Consider the following 20,806-nt stretch of genomic DNA (forward strand, 5'->3'; position numbering starts at 1 on the left):
GAAATAGATGTCCGTTATGTAAATAGACCGCACCTGAAAGCAAACGTTGGGTCTGGGTTCCTTTCTTTCCTGCATGAAATAGCAAATCATTACAAAAGAAACACCAACTAATGTTCAATAGCGTTAGTCATTTAAGTAAACATGAATATACTTAAGGTCTTGGTACATGGGAGTTGATTTCAACCACAATTAAAAAAGGGCAAATTATAATTACAAGCTTCAGACACTTTTTCATACAAAAGTGACCAAACACTCCCTAACTTTCAGGTTTGCTTGAACCTGTAACAAAAGGGAGGTCTGAAACTTCCATTCTCTGATGTTACTGTCTCTAAAGCCGGACGTGATGTTTCGGGGATGTGCAGTGTGCCTTTTCTCTTGTCGTGTTCAAGATGATTCGCTGCATAAGCTCCTGACTGGGTGTTCTGTACTGCGCTGTTACTTCGTTCAGATTACCTATGTGGTGTACAGATAAAACCCAACTGCGTGGTGTAATTTCCGGGTTCGGCACCAGCAGCACCTGCAAACTCATCGGCTGACCTCAACGTGATTTGAACACACAACCTTCTGATCTGGAGTCAGACGCGCTACCGTTACGCCACAAGGTCACTTGCTATAAGTGCTTTTAATTCCCCCAAAGAGAACAATCAGTGTCCCTGAAAAAGATTTTTTTCATTCTCTCCTGTGAGGAGCGCCGCTCTTCCAACGAGGGTCTCTTCTTCCCAGACCACAGATTATTCTTTCCGCCCGGCTCTCTCACAGAGAGCAGACACACCGTCTCCACTGATGTGTTTACTACATCTATAGATCTGACCCCCTACAGCCCCGATATTCCTGGACAGGATATTTACTACCAGCGTCGTGAACTTCTCATCTTGACCTCTCCCAGGAGAAGCACAATTAACACAGAATCCTCTCTCCATTTAGCAAATAACACAAAACACTGTTTACCTGTCAAGACAGAAAACCGGGCTGCTCCAGGTGAGGCTTGAACTCACAACCGCGGCATGACTCCACCGATCATGTCATTTCACATAGCCTGAACCAGGAAAGCGACTGGAGGTCGAGAAGTTATGGTGTTGTTTTAATACTTGCCTACTCTTTCAATTTTTCGGTCAAATCTCTTATTTGGGAGTTCTTTCGATTGATGTTAATCCTTGTACCGATGCACGATTCTGGGCCATGGTGCATCTTGAATAATGTTCTTATAGGCTTCAGTTTAGAAAAGTGCGCTCTTCAGAAGCTACCGAAACCGGTAATTGTTATGTAACACTTAATGCAAAAGGAACGTTCGGGTTTGAAAAAGAATATTACTTGCTATGAATACAAACACTGTTCCAGGAGGCGTGTTAGGGCTATGTTAGCTTAGATCATCAATTCATCTTACATTTCTTCTCCATCTATATCAACAGCGTCATCGCTACTGAGCGCTAAAGGCAGGTCCTGGCAATACAATCTTCTTTAGAAAACATTTTTCAAACTATTTCCACTACCATACGTAAAGTAAAAGATACCGATTGCACGCAACTAATAAAATCTCTTTTCCAGGGACATTGTAGCTAGATGCAAATTACAATCGAAAATGTATCAGCTTTAAAATTTTCTTTTGGATCCACAGGACGATCAGCACGAGACTCAAAATATACCTGTGTTTGATTGTATAGCACAGATTGTACAGCATTTATGTTTATATTTATGTTAAAATGAAGGTAAATATATCAAAATATCAACATCCAACTTCACAATGCTAACGTAACAATGCTTGTCAAATTCTCAAACAGATCCGCGTTGTATTTCTAAACTATTTTAGCAGAGGACGCAACAGGAGTATAAATTATATCTCCCGCCAGCCCTTGAAAGATACTTTTCCATGGGTGAATATGGTTGTCTGGGGAGTTGCGGTGTTGATCACTATTGGACTTCCCCGGTCTCAAGTGCTGTTGTTGGACACGGGCAAAAGACTCACATTTTCAGCAAATATAAAGAGGTTTAAGGTTTCGGCTTTAGCGGAGGCAGTGTTTACATTGACAATAATAAGAAGATCGTCCCTGGGTGGGTTTGAACCACCAACCTTTCAGTTAACAGCCAAACACGCTCACTGATTGCACCACAGAGACTGACGAGAGGGGCTTTTCTCCATTTGCACCTTTCTGGTCAAAAAATAAACATTGCTTGCATTTTCTTGCCAGTCGGCAATATTCCTTCTGCTCTGATAGCCAAGAATTACATTTCAATTTTTACAAGCAGTAGGAATTTCTTGAAAAACAAGTTGTTGCAGAAAGGAAATGCATTCATGCATTAAACTAAATCAAGCCCTATGCGGTTGTCCAAAATGGTACTTTCTGCACAAAAAGACAGGAAGAAAGGCACAGCTGGGATGTGGAACCAGGATCTCCAGTTATCGAGACAGGTACTTAAAGCAACTAAGCTACGGCGCCGGCAGAATTCTCCTCTTTTACAGCCGCTTGGACACACCGCTCTGAGCCATCTGTGTTCAGTAAGCACTGAGTCTGCTGGCTGAGCAAGCTGACTCCTTTACATGCAACAGGAGCCCTGACTGTAAGAGAAACGAAGAGAAATGGCTTTTATTGGGCACTTTTCATGTCCAATGCGCTTGACATCTCCCAAGGGCGGCAGAGTTCATTTACGACGCTTTTCCATTCTTTCTTCTTTCTGTACTCTTTGATGAAACAAAACGAGAAATCATGTAAGGGAAAATGTCTTTTTTCATGGAGAAAACATGCACCAGGAAATGTTGTGTTTAGAAGAAGTGAGTTAACATGAAAAGTGACCTAATTTACCGGAGCAAATGCTCACCTAGCAAGGTCTGCTTTACTACAAGAGAGAAGTTGAATGAAAGACGTGATCATTTCACGCCGTTGTGGAACAAAACGCTTTTTTTGTCAAGACAGAAAACCAGGCTGCTCCAGGTGAGGCTTAAACTTTCAGTCTCGGCATGACTCAACTGATTATGTCATTTTCCTGTACATGGCCTGAACCAGGAAGAAGATTGGAAGTTAAGACGTTATGGTGTTGTTTTAATACTTTCCTACTCTTTTAATATTCAGGTTAAATATTTTATTTTGGAGTACTTTCAGTTGATATTAATCCTAGTCCCAATGAACGATTCTGGGCCATGGTGCATCTTAAATAATGTTCTTATAGGTTTCAGTTCTGAAAACAACTCAGTAGCAGGCTATGCGGAACAAGCAAACACATTAGAACTGTTGTGAATGCAGTGGAAATAATTTAGTCTCTAAATAACGAGCTTATGCACCACTCGCTTGAAAATTGTTATATTTAACAAAAATTGCTTTCCAGACACCACAACTATTCACAATAATTTTGTCAATACATGTCTTAATGAAAAGTGTATTTTTTAAATAATTAACTTTAATGTCCATCTTTATTAGTAGATGTATGACATGTACAGCCTTTAATATGCGATAGTGAATTTTCAGGTATCCTGGGGAGGGAAGAAAACTGAAATGAAGGAAATACATATTTAAAGGGGTGTGTTCTGTCATATCTGGGCATTTGAATAGATTTGTTGTATAATTTATTGTGATTTCACTCTATACTTGTGTTTCTCAGGAGAAAGTAGTTACATTGGGGATTTGAGGGTACAGAAAATACATTGTGCTGTATGAGTAAATGTAAGGATATGTTGAAAAAAACGTATTGTCACCTTTGTGAATGTCATTATTAGATACCTGTTGATCGTTCAGCGACCTAGGCCTCCCTCTGGACTCTGCACTGAGTTGAAAGCTACGGGAGCTCCTCACTGCTTGTCCTGTATTGTTACCTGTGCTCTCGTCTATATTATCTACGTGCAGCACAGCACCAAGAACACCATAAACTTTGTGACAGAAAGTGCTTAAGAGCATGAAAAATATTGAACATTTTAAACATTAATAGAACAACTTCTATGTTATACTGAGGGACAAAAGACCATCTATTTCGCAGGTTCACAGTAGTTGCAAGAAAATCAGTCACCTGACTAGGGACCTAGAGATAAAAAGCTCGATATTCTACTGACTGGGCTATTCCTGTCTACTCAGCTTCTCTCTGAAACAACGTTTTTCAAGAAATTTGCCAAATTTGAAATACAATACTTGCTTAAAAGTGCAGATTATTTTTTACCCAAAACTGCAAATGGAGAAAACTGACTTGTTGGAGTCTCTGTGGTACAATTGCTTAGTGCGGTCAGGGTGGGACTCAAATGATAATAAGGTGATGGTTCAAGCGCATCCAGGCACGCCTTTCTCACTGTTCCAATGTGAACATCATTTATGGAAAAAATTGCATAAAATGTTTAACAGATTATTGACCTTATTGATACCGAAGTCTTAGCACTTGGCCACCACGCCTGCAGTGCCGCTTACTTTCCCATCAAGGCTAGCATGTTTTTTAAAATACAAAAAAGTTAAATCTTTGAGCACAAATTGCCATGGTAGGAGGAATAAAACAAATATGACTGTTCAAATTAATTCTATTGAAACTGATTTAATCGCGCAGAATCTACAACAACAAAACCATGATTCTTAACAAGGAGATACTGGGCAGCAGTGGGATTCCGACTCATGCCTTCGAAGAGACGGAGCTTTAATCCAGCTCCTTAGAGCGCTCGGCCGGGTTACCCTTGATAGCAGCTTTTCAGCACTTGTAGTCTGACTTTGTGGTGTTATTCTGCATGGAAGAGACTGCACCTCCTTTTTCTGAGATGCTTTCTCTCGCTTGGTGAAATATTCACTTCTTTGGCCCTCTGAATATAGTTCTTCTGTTAAGCAGGCTTCAGACTCTGCTTATAGCACCCGTGTAGAGATTTTATTTTTACAGGAAGACGCATTCCGAAACGTATCTCTGTAGTTTTTTAAAAGCTTTGAACAGCGTATTTTATACAACGCACAAACAGTATTCTAAATTCACACGTCAGATCTGTGCAGCAATCTTACTCGATTTGACTGTGATTCTGAAATACTTCTAGCAAACATATTCAGGTTTCCTTGAACCTTTCATAAAAAAAATTACTTTGCGATGTTCCGCAGATGTGCAGTGTGCCTTTCCTCTTGTCGTATTCAAGAGTACTCACTGCGGGAGCTCCTCGCTGCGTGTCCTTTACTCTTCTGTGATTTCTTTTAATTTATCTATGTGGAGTGTGGTGAGAAGATCACCTTGAACATTTTCGGTTTGTGAAAGGAAACACTAAAGAAAATACAAGTGATGAACATTTAAAATAACCACAGTACAGCTAGAAGAGGGAAAGATAAAAGACGATTTAGAATGACATTCACAATAGATTGAAGAAAGGCACAACCGCCCAAACAGGGACTTGAACCCTGGACCCTCAGATTAAAAGTCTGATGCTCTACCAACTGAGCTATCTAGGCTCTAGAAAAAAACGAAGACACTGCCGGGATCCTCGCAAATCACATGTCTCTTCTTGTGCCGAAGTGCAGTCATACCTGACCCATCTGGAATGACCACTGACAGACTTTATCCAGAAGCGACGGCACAACTCCCAGTAGAATGAGCGAGAAATACAGAACGACATGAGGAGTCAAGGGGCTCCCACAATTCATCTTTCCTCACATTACTGATTTTTTCACTAAGAGTTTGACCTTTTCACAATCAGATTTTTTCGCATTTAATAAGATCTTTTAATCAACAACATTTAAGAAAGAAAACAAATGGAACATTTTTTGGAACAATAATAAAAAAAAACTTTCAATGTCTTGGTTGTATAAGTGTGCACACCCTTTATAAAGGGGGTAGCAACTTTGCTGAAATTTAACCAGTCACATTCCAGATCATGTACAAAGGTTATTTGCCTTTGCCAGACATCAATTGTATTGATTCTTATTAGTCCTATTTAATATCAGCTGATCACATATAACTAACCAATCTCGGAGAATGTACGTTCAAACTGCAGAGCTGGACCTGAAGAGAAATCCGACCGCTGATTGTCACCAAAGAATGTCGTTACAAATTATCTGCGGAGTTGTTTTACGTATCCAGCCACCTCTTTCCTTTCTACTTTGCAGTGAGCACAATTCTTTCAGTTTCTTCTCTTGTATTTTCCTTGCTATTTTACTGTCCCTTTCCCCCATGTGGAGATGGATCCACAACTGAAACCCCGTTTGCAGCCTGTGTTTCTGCAGCGTCAGTCTGTATGAGGAGAGGGTGTTAAACAGCTCCAGTGGCGCAGTCGGTCAGCGCGCGGTGCTTATACAGCAATGCACAGCAGAGTCATGCTGAGGTTGTGAGTTTGAGCCTCAACTGGAGCAGTGTGACCTGTGTATTTAGCTACTTGTTAAGGATTCGGCCAGTGAAACCGAAACCAAGTAATGAACCCACTTGCAGGAGCCGATAGAGACAAGTCGTGCTCCAAATACCGTAGACGAAGGAGAGAGCCGAGAGTCCAGGGGAAGCCAGAGATCCAAACTGAGAGAGAGCAACCGAAGCCGAGCCGTAATCCAAAAAACGTAGTAAGAGGGGAGAAACCAAAGTCGGAACCTGAATAGTACGAAGAGGTAGAAGGCGTAACGCAACTAAGTAGCTCGAAAGGCCAACCAATACTGAGCGAGGAGGTAGGGAAAGACTAGTGCTTAAATACAAGATGAGACGGAGGTGTTACCAGGTGATTATTTCTTCACATAACCCTTGCAGAAAAAGAAAAATTAGGACCTCATCCTCCCAGTGAGTCTCTGCTGCTGCTACTCTAAAGTCTATGGCATAATCCTGTGCAGACCTGCGGCCCTGGCGGATAGATGAGAGGCGGTAGGAGTCTTGTCCAGCTGAGGAACGACAAAAAAACCCCTTAAATTTCTCTAAAAAGAGATCATAGTCCTGTACCTCAGGAGCCCTGCGATCTAGTAGGACAGTTGCCCAATCCAGAGCACAGCCAGTTAACAGAGAAACTAATGTACGAAGGCAATCTTGTCTTGAGGAGAAAAAAAAAGTTTCCGGATGGAGCCTGAAAACCAGCGCACACTGTGCTAAGAAACCCCGACATCTCGTAGGGTTGCCGTCAAACCTGTCAGGTGGTGTAAGTGGAAGAGGTCGAGGAGCGGGTGTAGAAGCTGGCGGGGGCGGAGCCGAAGCGGCAGCTCCAGCGTTACTTTCACTATTACTGGTAGGCGGCACTGCCGACAGGAGCGGTGAAATCTGTTGGACTGAAGCCTGTAACTGGAGTAAGGCTTGCCAGTATTGATCCAAAACCGAGCGAAATTCCTCTTGTTCTGCTGGGTCCATGTTAAGTGGCTCAGTATTCTGTTAAGGATTCGGCCAGTGAAACCAAAACCAAGTAATGAAGCCACTTGCTGGAGCCGATAGAGACAAGTCGTGATCCAAATACCGTAGACGAAGGAGAGAGCTGAGAGTCCAGGGGAAGCCAGTGATCCACTTCTTGGGTAGATGAGATATATGCCCTTAAGTAGGTTAGCAGCTCTTGATTCATACGCTCAGTTTGACCGTTGGCCTGAGGGTGGTAAGCTGAAGTAAGCGAAACTGGGGCTCCCAGTGACTTACAGAAGGCCTTCCAAAATTGTGAAATAAACTGGGGGCCCCTATCGGAAACAATGTCTTTAGGGATGCCATGAAGACGGAAGATATGCAGTACGAACAGGTCTGCTAGTTCCCTAGCCGAAGGCAAGGAAGGTAGGGGAATAAAATGGGCAGATTTAGAGAAACGATCTACTACTGTCATGACTGTCGTGTATCCTTGGCTTGGTGGAAGGTCAGTAATAAAATCAACTGAGAGGTGGGTCCAAGGATGGTTGGGGATAGGTAAGGGTTGAAGAGGGCCTGCCGCCCTCATCCGAGAAGACTTAATTCGGGAACAGATAGAGCAGGCCTGGACATACTCCTTGACATCTTTAACCATGGTTGGCCACCAGAAGTCTCTAGAGATGAAATCCAAGGTACGTCAGAAGACAGAAGACAGAAGATCTGACTGGGGTTGAGACAAATAACTTGTCCGGAGGGCACTGAGGAGGTACAGTTTGTCCAGCCAAGGCGCGTCTAGCTACAACTTCTATGTCCCATCTGACAGCTGCCAGGAATTTACCAGAAGGGATGATGGGTTCGGGAAGCAGTTCAGCCTCAGGGGGGTCGAGGATCTGTGAGAGAGCATCAGCTTTGATGTTCTTAGAGCCTGGAGTGTAGGTGATAAGGAAATTAAATCTGGAGAAAAAGAGGGACCATCTGGCCTGGCGAGGACATAGACGTTTGGCCGATTGTAAATACTCCAAGTTTTTGTGATCTGTGTATATCAAGAATGGATGATGAGCTCCCTCCAGCCAGTGCCTCCATTCCTCCAATGCTAACTTAATAGCCAGAAGCTCACGGTTACCAACATCATAGTTCATCTGTGCAGGGAATAACTTCTTAGAAGGCGCAGGGGTGAAGAATTTGTTTTTCTCCATGACGTTGAGAGAGAACAGTGCCCACACCATGGCCAGAAGCGTCCACCTCAACAACAAAAGGCAAAGAAGGATCAGGGTGTTTCAGGATGAGGGCAGTAGTGAACAGGTGTTTCATGTCCTGAAATGCCTCTTCTGCTTGAGGGGTCCATTTACCTTGTCTGGGTCCTTTGCGAGTTAAACAGGTTATGGGAGCAACCACCGAGCTGAAGTTTCAAATAAACCTCCTATAGAAGTTGGCAAAATCAAGAAACCGTTGCATGTGTTTAAGGTTCTTGGGTGTGGGCCAATCAGTAATTGCGGAGACTTTACTTGAGTCCATTTTCACCCCTTCTGGAGAGATGATGTAACCTAAAAAGTGAATCCTAGAAGCATTAAAAGTGCACTTCTCCAGTTTGACATAAAGTTTATTCTTTATGAGTCGGGAGAGAACTTCTCTGACATGGAGAACATGATCCTGGAAGGTATTAGAGAAAATTAGAATGTCATCAAGGTATACCAAGACAAACCTTTGTAGTGTAAGAAAACCGGCTCAGGGACGCCAAATATGTAATCATAGTGGCTCTCTGAAGGCACCAGTTCTGTAGGGTTTGGGCATTTACTGAGACAATTATTAATTGTAGCAGTAAATCACAAAGTTGATTCTTTTGATGGCTTTAGAATCCAACCATGCGACATAACTCAAACAACGCACACACACAGGTACTAATACACGAGGATACATTTATTAATACATAGAATATGCATATAAACCTAACAGATCTTATCGAGAGGGTTATCAGAATACAAAAGGTATATATTCAATCAGTTACAAAGTGTTACACATATCAATAGGACATACGTTCAGTATATCATTCATTAAGACCGTTTCAAAAATGAACTTGGTTATAACTTCTACATTAGATACTCGAAACAAGTACATAACTCTTAGGAATTAAATTGATATCAACTGGTTGGGATAACAATTGAATTCTCGAGCTGTAATGCATTGAAGTTGAATACTCATCCAATCTTTGGGAATTCAGATCTCCTGCGGGCACAAAGAAACAGTTGCAGGCTTGTTGCTGTCCAATCCGCGCTCTCTGGCTCGGTGCCAGGCTGTGCTGTGTTGCTTGCGACGGTGCGCTGCTGATGCTCACTGTTGGCTTTAACTAGCAAAGTTTGTGCACAGGAGAAAAGATGACTGTGGGTCCCAGCAAGTCAGGAAGAGGACCGGTTCGTTCCTGATGAAGAGCTAGTTCTGAATAGTGATTCAGCTGTCCACAGTTCCGACCTGTTCACGAGGCCTGCTGCTGGTTACTCTCTGGCAACCTCCACTCTACACTCTTAGAACAAAGGAAAGTTCTGGCACTCGGACACACTGGCCGTTCCGTGGTTGTCCGGGCTGAGTCTCAGGATGGTCAGGAGGCGCTCTGCGAGAATGTCCTGCCCTTGGGAGCCTTCTGCTCCTGGGCTGTCCTGCCCTGGAATTCTCCTTTGAATTCCCTTTAGAACAGTCCACAGAATCCTCTCCAGAATCTTACTGAATCTCCTCTGAATCTTCCCTTTCTTGTTGAATCTCCCAGGATCTCTGTGTTGCCTGTTTTTACCTGGAGGAACTTCAGCTTATTGATTGGTTGAAAGTTCCATGGGCATCAGAGTCCCACGTGGGTTACTCGGCCCTACCAGTCCCTGATTGGTTGATCAAGGTGAGATATGAGTCACTTACTCCTGACACTTAGGAATGCAGTCCAGATGTCCATCTGACACTCCCTAGACAGATAGGCGCCAATGGATGACCATTGATCATGATAGCCAGGCTTAGCTCCCTTTGGGAGCTGCCCTAGGACCTTAAATCACCCTGCATGAATGGTCTCTCTGTGGCTGCACCACAGAGATGAACAGAGAAATGGGGCCTCATTTGGGAAGGCTCAGAACACTTAATTCTTTCTTATTAATAAGCCTCGCCGCTACAGTAGCAGATCACAAAAAATATCATTAATAAAGGTTTGAAACACTGCTGGGGCATTTACCAAACAAAAAGGCATGACCAAATATTCATAATGTCCATGGGTTGTCATGAATGCTGTCTTCCACTCGTCCCCTTCCCGAATACGGATTAAATTATAAGCCCCTCGTAGATCCAGTTTGATGAAGATCTTGGCCCCATGCACGGACTCAAGCGCTGCCGGAATTATGGGCAAAGGGTACCGGTTCTTAATAGTGATCTCATTAAGGCCACTATAATCAATACAGGGACGGAGCCAACCATCCTTCTTTTCCACAAAAAAAACTGGCACAAGCAGGAGAAGTGGATGGGCGTATAATTCCAGCCTTCAGAGAATCTTGTATATATATTTTCAGGGCCTCGGATTCCATATTGGAGAGTGGAATATACGACCTTTAGGAGGAATAGTTCCTGGCAAAAGGTCGATGGCACAGTCATAATGTCGGTGGGGTGGGAGAGCCAAGGCCTCTTGCTCATTGAAGGCTTCCTGTAGATCAGAATATTGGGGGGGGTATCGTAGGAACACCAGAAGGGGGCGTTTCCATGAGTGCAACTCTTACAACCTTGCAGACGACAGCAACTACCAATACATTGGGGTCCCCAAGTTAAAATTTCTCTACGGGACCATGAAATGTTAGGGTCATTCTGTTGGAGCCAGGGAAAGCCTAGTACAAGGGGATGTGATGGGGTCTCGAGGAGATAAAACCAGATATCTTCCACATGTGTGGCGCCAATTTGCAATCTTATTAATTCAGTTTGCCATCTTATAAGTCCTGGAGACACTGGGGAACCATCAATAGATTGTCCATGAAGAGGAGGAGTCACCTGGATCATGGGTAATTTCCAAGCTTGAGCTAAGGAGGCGTCGATGAAGTTCCCTGCTGCCCCTGAGTCAATAAAAGCAAGAAGTGGCGTCTGTTTATTACCCCAAAACAGTGTAGACATAATAGAAAATCCTGAGGAAAACTTAGAGGATTGAGTTAACTCACTCACCACAGGATCTTGAGTAGTAGGGAGGCGCCTCAAAGACGAATGTAAAGCAGGGCAGTCAGCTTTAAAGTGTCCTAATTTTCCACAGAACATATAGCGGCCCTCTTGTCTGCATCTCTCTTTCTTCTGGAGTTAACCGGGTGCAGGCAATTTCCATAGATTATTCCGAGTCTAGAGTGTTGGTAGGTGGTGGCCGAGGAACCTCTAGTATCTGTGTCTGAGATCTTTCTATATTCCTCTGACAAATTCTAAACTCTAATTCCAACACCTGGAAAATTACTTCCTCCAAAGTTCTGCCCAACTGTGGTATAGTTACCAGGTGATCCTTTATTTCTTCACATAACCCTTGCAGAAAAAGAAAAATTAGGACCTCATCCTCCCAGTGAGTCTCTGCTGCTGCTACTCGAAAGTTTATGGCATAATCCTGGGCAGACCTGCGGCCCTGGCGGATAGATGAGACGAAGGAGAGAGCCGAGAGTCCAGGGGAAGCCAGAGATCCAAACTGAGAAAGAGCAACCGAAGCCAAGCCGTAATCCAAAAAATGTAGTAAAAGTGGAAAAACCAAAGTCAGAACCAGAACAGTACAAAGAGGTAGAAGGCGTAGCGCAACTAAGTAGCTCGAAAGGAAAACCAATACTGAGCGAGGAGGTAGGGAAAGACTAGTGCTTAAATACAAGATGAGACGGAGGTGTGGTGGTGAAAGCGTACACTGATAGGTAGACTAATGAACTAAGACTACCCCTTCTTCTGCCTCTTTCATTGCCGGGAGGCAGGGATCGTAACACATGGTTCTAGTGTAATACTGCTACTACAGCTACTACTGCTGCTGCCACTGACACAACTGCAACTAATAAAATTTTACAGCTACTCCTACTGCTACTACTAATGTTTCTAAAGCTACTAGTAGTACTGTTACTGCTACTAATACTGCTGCCACTGACACAACTGCTAATACCACTACTACCATTACTACTACGACCATGACTTCAGATTCTAATACTAATTCTGATACTAATACTCCTCCTACTATTACTGCTGTCATTACTACTAATAGTGATAAAAACAGAGCACTCACAGCTCTGTAGACATTGGTCTGGACTCTAGAATGATCAACAGATGATTACACCATCTGTTGTAAACAACAGATGGTGTAATCCTGGACATATTCATGTTAAGGAGCGCGTCTGTAACCCGGACATCGAACTGGTAGCCGTAGGACTGCGTCCGTACTATCTGCCGCGGGAGTTTACATGCGCCATCTTTGTTGTTGTTTACATTCCACCCACGGCAAATGCAGAGGTAGCGTGTGACGTCATAAACACAGTCACAGCCAGGCTACAAACAAAGCACCCAAGCGCTTTTATAGCTATTTCAGGGGACTTTAACCACGTATCTATTTCCACCACTCTGCCTACTTTCCACCAGTTTGTTAAGTGCCCGACCAGGGAAAACAAAACACTGGACTTATTATATGCCAATGCTAAGGATGCATATAGTTCCACAGCCCTTCTCCCCCTTGGCAGATCAGATCACAACCTTGTCTTGCTTACACCACTATACAAGCCTATTGTCCAGCGCCAACCTGTGACCATGAGGACTGTGAGGAGATGGTCTCAGGAGGCTATGGAGGATCTACGTGGTGCTTTGGAGGCCACCAACTGGGATGTGCTGTGCGAACCACATGGGGACGACATAGACAGCATGGTGGACTGTGTCACTGACTATATTAACTTCTGCGTAGACAACACCATCCCCACCAAAGACGTACACTGCTTTTCAAATAACAAACCCTGGATCACCAGCGACCTGAAGGCTCTTCTGAATGACAAGAAGAGAGCCTTTAGGAGGGGAGATAAGGAAGAGGTCAAGCGTGTACAGAGGGAGCTAAAGCAGAAGTTAAGAGAGAGCAAGGATGCCTACAGGAGGAAGGTAGAGGACAAGCTGCAAAGGAATAGGGTGAGAGATGTATGGAGCAGCATGAGAGAGATCACTGGCTTCAAACAGGCTGGGGTTGCAACAGAAGGGAACCTGGAGATGGCCAACAACTTGAACCAGTTCTTTAACAGGTTTGATTCTGGGTCCTCTGTGGCGCAACACCCATCCCCCCACAGCCACACGCTCCCTAACCCTTCACAGCTGCAACTGCCCAACACCTCCTCCATCCCCCCACAAACATGGCCGCCTACAGCTACAACCCCCGACGGCTGCTCACCCACCCATCCCCCACAGCTGCCACTCTTCAACACCTCCACCATTAACACCTCCAGCACTGAAAGCACTATGAGCATCATCCCCCGGGCCAGGCTGACCATCACAGCTGACCAGGTGAAGAAGGAGCTGAAGAGGCTGCACGAGGGTAAGGCCACAGGACCAGATAACATCTGTCCCAGAGTTCTGAGGGCCTGTGCTGATCAGCTGAGCGGAGTGCTCCAGCGACTGTTCAACCTGAGCCTGCGCTTGGAGAGAGTCCCGGTGCTCTGGAAGACATCATGCCTGGTCCCGGTACCAAAGAAAGGGCGCCCCTCTGTCCTCAACGACTACAGACCAGTTGCACTGACTTCTCACATCATGAAGACACTGGAGAGGCTGGTCTTATCCCACCTGAGACCCCTGGTCAGCTCATCACTGGACACCCTACAGTTTGCCTACCAGCCCAGTGTTGGTGTGGAGGATGCGATCATCTACATGCTGCAAAGGGCCTACTCACACCTGGACAGGGCTGGCAACACTGTAAGGATCATGTTTTTCGACTTCTCCAGTGCCTTCAATACCATCCAGCCCTTACTTCTAAGGAGGAAGCTGGAGGAGATGCAAGTCGATGCCTCCATGACCTCGTGGATCACTGACTACCTGACGGGCAGACCACAGTCTGTGAGACTTCAGAACTGTGTGTCTGAACTGGTAGTGAGTAACACAGGGGCACCTCAAGGGACAGTTCTTTCTCCATTCCTCTTCACCCTCTATACTTCGGACTTTAAGTACAACTCAAAGTCATGCCACCTGCAAAAGTTCTCAGATGACTCTGCAATTGTGGGATGTATCAAGGGTGAGCAGGAGGAGGAGTACAGAGGACTGGTCAGCAGCTTTGTGGAGTGGTGTGGGGTGAACCACTTGGAACTGAATGTTACAAAGACAAAGGAACTGGTGGTAGATTTCAGGAGGAAAAAGGTCAAACCTACTCCTGTCTACATCCATGGGAGTGGCGTGGAGATGGTGGACTCGTACAAGTACCTGGGAGTGCACATCGACGATAGACTGGAATGGTCTAAGAACATCGAGGCCATCTATAAGAACGGACAGAGCCGACTTTACTTCTTGAGGAGGCTCAGGTCCTTCAATGTGTGTAGTAAGATGCTACACATGTTTTATCAGTCGGTGGTAGCGAGTGCCATTTTCTACGCAGTGGTGTGCTGGGGCTCTGGGATTAGAGCAGTAGATTCCAAAAGGCTGAACAAGCTCATCAGGAGAGCAAGGTCTGACCTGGACCCCTTGGAGGTAGTGGCTGAGAGGAGAATGATGTCCAAACTAGAGGCCATCATGGACAACTTCTCCCATCCCCTCTATGACAGGCTTGCAGGAATGAAGAGCACGTTCAGCAATAGACTGATTCATCCACGGTGCAACAGGGAGCGCTACAGGAGGTCATTCTTGCCGTCTGCCATAAGACTGTACAACGCATCCACCTTGCGTCTTGGCAGAGGCAACAGCGACAGTGACCTGTTTCTGGACTAAACGCATATACACATCTACTGCTACATCTGTTCTCTTTCTTTTTCTTTTTCCCGTTTACAACCACTTTTGTGCAATATATGCCAGGGACCTGTGCAATACATTTATATTTATATCTATGGTTACATCTATACTTATATTCATACGTGTGATAGGATTTTCTGTGTACTGTTCTGTTCTAGTTTCCTCTTGTGTGTCCGGACTGTGAGTAACTCTTGTATTGTATTGTATGTATTGTACTATTATTATATAATTCGTTACACTGTGGCTGTGTTGTGTGTGTTAAGCTGCTGTTGCACTGCAATTTCCCTCACGGGATCAATAAAGTATCTATCCATCTAGAAAGTGATTCCATTTGCAAGCAGCTCTGGACCTCAACACCTGTTGATGGGTCACTTCTATCAGACACAACATTGGAGCCCAAGCCCACCTACAAACACATTCACACACTGAGAGATACAGTATACACCTACACACTCACACACATTCACACACACAGACACTACACATACTGACTAACACCATACACATTTATACACACAATCAGACACATACATGCACAAATACAAACTAGCACACATTCACAGACACACACATACTGTAGACACTACACTCAGAGATACACACCCACACACTGATACGCACACATTTACAGAATCACACATAGACAGTACACATACTCACAGACACAAACTCACACACTGATGGACATCACATACACTCTTACCTACAGTTACACTATAACAAACACTAACAAAAATACCACTAATATTACAACAGTAACACTATCACTATGACTAACACTATCATTATTACTAACTATAACACAAAGTTACTACTACACTACTAATACTAATAATAACAGTAATAAAATCACTAAAACTAAAATGACTAACATTAAATCTATAATAAGCACTAATACTCACATGAACACTAGCATTAATATTAAAACTACCAGTTGTACTATCACTAATATTAACAGGAATACACTAGCATTAGTATTAGGAGCTGTCCGTGACGTCACACCGCTCGTTGTGACGAAGTCGAGACACCTACTGTAGCCGGGCACAGTGACGTGGCGCGTGTCGCCGTGGTTACCATACTTATGATTTGTAAACAAATGGAAAATGCATTTAAACTGTTACTTAAACAAATTTATCAACTTGGAATATAATTCTCTAGCTCTAGGATTAAATTCCTAAATAATAATTTGAATAACCATTCTTTAATTTCGGATTGAACATTATTAACACTAAACGCACTATTGTACTGTAATTGATCGATACAGGCGGTATTGACCGTTTTCTAGATATTTAAAACAGGGTCAAGAACGGGAAAAGAATCAGTACTCACCAGTCGGTGAAGTTAATCGTTTATTCTACGGTTCTTCGGTTGAATTAATAGGTTGTCGATAGATAAGTGATCAATAACTCTCTGCAGTGCGCTCCGCGCGCCTCCCGCGGTCTCGCTCTCTGATCCTGGCGCTCTGGCTGGTGTCTCTGACATCACAGTGCTCTTTCTGACATATATAACATCTAAAAAAAAAACACACCGGGCTTTGAAGAGAGGCGATTCATAACAGCTGGAGAAGGTGTAATATTTGTGTGCGTCAGCAGTGAAACTGCATGTTGATTGATGGAGGGCTGAGCGGGGAGTAATGGTTGCTCAGGGTCACAGGTCATAGTGAATTTAGGAGCTAACTGGTTCGGAGTTACAGGTTAAATAATAAAGAGTTTGTTCGAGTGTCACATCTTCGTCCTGGGTTCTTAACTTTTACACTATATGTGTACGAGAAACAAGACAGTGTGTGTGTGTGCCCTGATGATTCTGGGAGACAGATCGAACCTGGGCTAAAAGAGAGGGGGCTTAGCCCTCTTCCATTTGCTAGTTCAAAGTTGTACAACCCATTTGTATCTGCTAGGCGGCGCAGTCGTCGTGCACAAAGAACGCTTTGAAAAGCGTCAAAAGCAAGTCATTCCGAGTTGGTCGTTTGTGTTTTCGAAATGCTGAATTTCTGCGAAATGCTGAAATGATCTCACGGCTCCTTGGTTGTCATTTTTGCTCCGTAAAGGAATCACAGCACGCGTCGGCTTCCAGCACGGTGGGTCGGGACACGATGCTGGGGGTCGACAAGCCCGATGTCTTCCTCGTTAGTATAGTGGTGAGTATCCCCGCCTGTCACGCGGGAGACCGGGGTTCGATTCCCCGACGGGGAGTTGCTCTTCTTCTACCTCCTTAGAGAAAGGACTGCCTTTCACTTCTCTGCGTTTTCTTTCACAGCGCTGTGCACCTTTTCATTGCTCTCGGTTTCAGAGTCTCTGCACGGCACACGACTCGACATAAGGACGCGCATTGAAGTGAAAGCAGGAAGCGCTGCGACATGCACTGTGCAGATCTCGCCACATTAAGAGGTGAGTGGGTCTGTTTGATCACAGCGCTAGGCGAATCCCCAAACAGTGTGCGTGGCGACAAAAGAAGCCGATCTGTTTCGAACCGGGGACCTTTTCCGCCCTGCCGTGTGTGTCTCGGTAACTCGCCGTGATCGTATAGTGGTCAGTGCCTTCAGAGAGCCACTACAGTTACATATTTGGCGTCCCTGAGCCGTTTTTTTCTTACATTTATGGCGTCCCTGGACGAGCGTGGCAAGACTGAAATGAGTCAACCAAGCGGAATAATTCATATAAAACGCCGCGGGTTTCATACACGACAATACATTGTGCTGAAAGCCGAAAGGAAGTTCCCCTTAATAGATAGATACTTTATTGATCCCGTGAGGGAAATTGCAGTGCAACAGCAGCTTAACACACACAACACAGCCACAGTGTAACGAATTATATAATAATTGTACAATACATACAATACAATACAAGAGTTACTCACAGTCCGGACACACAAGAGGAAACTAGAACAGAACAGTACACAGAAAATCCTATCACACGTATGAATATAAGTATAGATGTAACCATAGATATAAATATAAATATAAATGTATTGCACAGGTCCCTGGCATATATTGCACAAAAGTGGTTGTAAACGGGAAAAAGAAAAAGAAAAAGAAAGAGAACAGATGTAGCAGTAGATGTGTATATGCGTTTAGTCCAGAAACAGGTCACTGTCGCTGTTGCCTCTGCCAAGACGCAAGGTGGATGCGTTGTACAGTCTTATGGCAGACGGCAAGAATGACCTCCTGTAGCGCTCCCTGTTGCACCGTGGATGAATCAGTCTATTGCTGAACGTGCTCTTCATTCCTGCAAGCCTGTCATAGAGGGGATGGGAGAAGTTGTCCATGATGGCCTCTAGTTTGGACATCATTCTCCTCTCAGCCACTACCTCCAAGGGGTCCAGGTCAGACCTTGCTCTCCTGATGAGCTTGTTCAGCCTTTTGGAATCTACTGCTCTAATCCCAGAGCCCCAGCACACCACTGCGTAGAAAATGGCACTCGCTACCACCGACTGATAAAACATGTGTAGCATCTTACTACACACATTGAAGGACCTGAGCCTCCTCAAGAAGTAAAGTCGGCTCTGTCCGTTCTTATAGATGGCCTCGATGTTCTTAGACCATTCCAGTCTATCGTCGATGTGCACTCCCAGGTACTTGTACGAGTCCACCATCTCCACGCCACTCCCATGGATGTAGACAGGAGTAGGTTTGACCTTTTTCCTCCTGAAATCTACCACCAGTTCCTTTGTCTTTGTAACATTCAGTTCCAAGTGGTTCACCCCACACCACTCCACAAAGCTGCTGACCAGTCCTCTGTACTCCTCCTCCTGCTCACCCTTGATACATCCCACAATTGCAGAGTCATCTGAGAACTTTTGCAGGTGGCATGACTTTGAGTTGTACTTAAAGTCCGAAGTATAGAGGGTGAAGAGGAATGGAGAAAGAACTGTCCCTTGAGGTGCCCCTGTGTTACTCACTACCAGTTCAGACACACAGTTCTGAAGTCTCACAGACTGTGGTCTGCCCGTCAGGTAGTCAGTGATCCACGAGGTCATGGAGGCATCGACTTGCATCTCCTCCAGCTTCCTCCTTAGAAGTAAGGGCTGGATGGTATTGAAGGCACTGGAGAAGTCGAAAAACATTAATGCTCTGTAAGCAGTGCTTGATTGTTTTGTGATCTTTTGCGATCTACCGGGTTGATTGCATACTTGATCTTGTGGTTTTCTGTGGTAAAACTGTGATTTCGTACTTAAAAGTAATACTCTTTAAGTTTAACGATGGTTGCTAAAAGGTCTGAATTCGAGTCGCTATTAAGCACTCTCTCTAGCAGCGACAGGTCTGACCACGATCTCTGCCATATCTCCGTCAGCGGAGAAGCTAGAATAAATCTCCATTCTCTGAGAGAGCTAGCGAAGGACATAGAGAGATTTGACCCCGCAGTGTCAGAGAATAATATCGAGAGTTATATTCAAGACCTCAGGTATACCCTGCAGTACCTGCCAAACGCCACAGAACAGGAGAAAGTGTTTCAGGTCAGGAAGACTACCAGCAGAGCTGTACATGAGTGGATGGCTAGGCAGATGAAAGAAGTCTGTAATGACTTTGAGCAGCTATGTCGAGCACTTATCGAAGAATACAGTGCGTTTATTGATCCGACTGCCGCGATAGACGCCGCACTTAACATTAAGCACGAGAGAGCAGAGTCCCCTCGCAAATATTACGAGAGACTTAGACGAACTTATTTTGCAGGGCGAACACACATTTCAAGGGTTTATTCATTGCGAATCTCCACCCGTCAGTCAGAAAGATGATCTTAATGCATACAGATGCACAGACCATGAAAATGACTGATATTAAGAGATTCGTGCAGAAAGCCTGGGAGTATGATGTCCAAAGTCGCTCTGAGCTAAAAGCTGTTAAAGCGACTGTGTTCGCCGTCAGAGCCAGCAGGGTTAACTCCCTCCTGCTTGAAGGAGCACAGGCTCCTGAGCTGGCTAAGCCCCGTTCCAAAGCAGGCACACAGAACCGCACCCAGCGTCCTAAGTGCCATGAGAACACCCGGGGAGGGAAAGGGCTAGATAAAGCTGAACAAAAGGATTCAGTAGCCGCCCGCCTGCCCAGGCTTGAACAAGCTTTATTAGGACAGGGACAACCGCTCCCCAAGGCTGCCGGAAGCGTGAATGAGCTGATACTCTCCACTGGAGGAGGCGGAGACCCGCCCCCTCTCCCTCCCTCAGTCTATCTGATTGAGCGGAAGGGTTCCTGCCTGGTGAGGTCAGCCACTCCCAAGTGAGTGCTGACTCCACCCCTGAAGTCACAGAGCAGGCAGTAAAACACAGAGGAAAAGCAGGAAGCTTTTACCTCGAGGCTGCCATGGGAGATGTCTTACACAGTGAGACACTGATTGACACTGAGGTTGAGAGGTGTTTGATGTCACACGGCAAGCTCAAACGGGTAGAAAAAGAAAAGGGCATGCGACTCAGAGAGGAACCTTTGGTGGATCACCAGAAAGGCAAGGTGTGGAAACAGGTCAAGGCTCCTAAGCCTTCTGTACAGAAGGAAAGGGGGGCCAAGAGGCAGACTGTGCTCACACAGTGCCCACCGAACACAGAAGCCCAGGTGGAGATTCCTTCTGTTCCCTCTGGACAAGAAATAAAAATATTTCCTTGTTCCCCGGATATACAGGGAAGTCGTGTCCCGGCCAAGGTCCCAACAGGCTCCCTGCCACAGGAGCGG

The 20,806-nt window shown here is 44.9% G+C and overlaps 3 non-coding genes across 3 annotated transcripts; 1 reads left to right on the forward strand and 2 right to left on the reverse strand.

Annotated features, from left to right (window-relative positions):
- Positions 1-533: 533 nt before the first annotated feature.
- Positions 534-605, reverse strand: trnaw-cca (transfer RNA tryptophan (anticodon CCA)). Its single transcript has one exon. It is a non-coding gene; the product is annotated as a tRNA-Trp (tRNA).
- A 4,709-nt stretch (positions 606-5,314) lies between these two features.
- On the reverse strand, positions 5,315-5,387 carry trnak-uuu (transfer RNA lysine (anticodon UUU)). Its single transcript has one exon. It is a non-coding gene; the product is annotated as a tRNA-Lys (tRNA).
- Positions 5,388-17,270: 11,883 nt separating this feature from the next.
- trnad-guc (transfer RNA aspartic acid (anticodon GUC)) lies at positions 17,271-17,342 on the forward strand. Its single transcript has one exon. It is a non-coding gene; the product is annotated as a tRNA-Asp (tRNA).
- The last annotated feature ends 3,464 nt before the right edge of the window (positions 17,343-20,806 follow it).

This window comes from Lepisosteus oculatus, chromosome 14, assembly GCF_040954835.1.
Source record: "Lepisosteus oculatus isolate fLepOcu1 chromosome 14, fLepOcu1.hap2, whole genome shotgun sequence".
NCBI lineage: Eukaryota > Metazoa > Chordata > Actinopteri > Semionotiformes > Lepisosteidae > Lepisosteus > Lepisosteus oculatus.